Genomic DNA, 2,318 nt, shown 5'->3' on the forward strand with positions numbered 1-2,318 from the left:
GTTGCAGCCACTGTGTCAGTCCATGTCCTTGACGGTCTTCCTCTTCCTCACTCAGTGGACGCTCCACTTTACCAAGCATGGTGCCCTCCAGCAGCGGGTCCCTCCTGACGACGTGTCCAAAGCCCATGAGATGAAGTCCTACCGTCCCTGCTTCTAAGATGCGTTCTGGCTATACTCCTTCCGTTCTTCAGTCAGCCCTCGGCACAGTCCAGAATTCGTCACCAACACCATAAACCCAAAGCTTCAAGTCTTCCTCAGCCTCCCTTCTTCCTGCCCATCTTTTGCATGTATATGAGCGACTGAAAATACCATGCCACGGACCAGGTGCGCCTCATTTCTCCGGGTGGCATCTTCGCTTTGGAAGACTTTAAAGAGGCCTTTCGCCGCAGATGCGCCCAACATCACACATCATTGACTTCCTGTCTGCTGACGTGGATCCAAGGAAACAGAAACACCAGGGCTTCTGACCACTTCCGTGTTTCCTCCGCGGATCGCTGGTCCAGCTGCGAGGGTTTTTATTTTCTCTGCTAAGGAAGGCTGTCGCCTTTGATCTTCCTGAGGGCGTGCGTCAAGTCCTCTCTGCTTTTAGCAAGCAAGGTGGGTCATCTCTATAGCCCTCCTCCAAGCCTGACGCCAAGCTTGTCTTCGTATAGGCACGCTCCTCTGGTGAGCTGCTCAGCACCCTATGGCAAAAGGATGCGACCACGGGTGGGATCCAAATAATTTAACAACCGCTTCACTACCCTGGTGACCATTTTAAGTATTTAAAAATATATACACAAAAAGATAGTTTATTATTGCATACAGTGAATACTTAAATAAAAATAAAAGAGGTCCACAAACTATAAGAGTTTTAAATGTTAATGAAAATACTAAATAATAGTTGACAAATAAAACAATAAAACTGTCGTTTATATGGATTGTGATAAGAAGTGTAAGAGCCCCCAATAAAATGATTTTTTTAAAGAAATAACTGTCATTTAAGATAGTTCCATATCACTTCAGACCAATAAACCCACTTAAGTATGCTATTCAATCTAAAAGAAAAAAGATATTCCCATATCGCTTCTTGATTGACTTCCTCATTGGCAACATTGCCCACTTTTGTCTGAGCATCATCGGCTGTGTGACTTATCCGTAACCATCTTTTCACTGTAGGAGTAGCGTCCCATTCCTTTAAAGGTAGGCCAAGCATATCACTGTGTTTGATATATTAGAGACAGTTAGGCGACTTCTGTCTCTTCTCGGAACAGATTATGTTCATCTTTGGAAAACCCCTTTCTGCTTCTGCTGAACGGACAGCAATCGTTCTGACAATATCCTTAGCTCTTTGAACACTTTCAGGAATTGTGTCGTTCACTCAGAATATCCCGTAGGAGTCTGGGGCGTCACACACATTGAGACAAATGACAGCGTGTCACCTCTGGTGGACTGGCACTTCTTCTCTTTATATTTTGTTTGTTTGCTGAAGTAACAAATGTAGAGGAATAAAGATGTAGTATTTCATCAAAAGTATAAGGAGTTTTATGAAATAAATAAATATTACAGGCATCGTTCCGTCTAATTACTTAGACCTGTGGACAGAATGCACATGACTGTGAGTGCTTAGAACAGATGAACATTCAAGAAGCGTCGTCAATGTGTGATGGCCAATCAGAGGCCGCCCGCCTTGGAGAGCACGCTGATTACAAGTGCCCCTGTAACCACCGGTTCCTGGACTCAACAACAAAGTAGGTATTGTGGAAAAAAAAAAGATTAGGTACCATTTCTGCCGAACCGGTGTGAACCAGCAGAATCCCATCACTGGATACACATGCTGCCTTCACACCTGTTTCTTGATTTCAAACCACACGTTACCACTGGCTCTGTTCCCATGGTTGCCTCTTGGCTTATGTACAGGCACAGGCTCTACGTGAGCATAATTAAGTGTTCTGGAATTCCCTTTCTTCACAACGCTAGCTGCAATCCTTTCTTAGAGGGCAATAAACAGCCCCGAATTCCTAAATTCAATAGACAAAATCCATCGTCGACTCATCTTTCCACTGTGCTCAGCCCTGGTGACCCTGCCTTCCTTCTAAAGCCCCCCTGCCCCCTCCTCTAGGACAGCACACCTCTGTGAGCCCTTGGTTCCCCTCCTTCCTGAGTCCTCTTCCGTAAAGGGTGGCGCTGCCCGGGTGCCCTCTTCTTGCCTCCCTCGCACACTTCGAGGGGGATGCCACCTCTACCTGAGGGGTCCCACAACTCTCCGGCTGAGGCCTTTCTCCTCAACCCCTGTTTTCTATCGAGATGCCTGTTAGACATCACCCACTAAAGGTCCC

This window comes from Echinops telfairi, unplaced genomic scaffold (assembly GCF_000313985.2).
Source record: "Echinops telfairi isolate 266 unplaced genomic scaffold, ASM31398v2 ScPeMD7_7424;HRSCAF=8462, whole genome shotgun sequence".
In the NCBI taxonomy this organism is placed as follows: domain Eukaryota; kingdom Metazoa; phylum Chordata; class Mammalia; order Afrosoricida; family Tenrecidae; genus Echinops; species Echinops telfairi.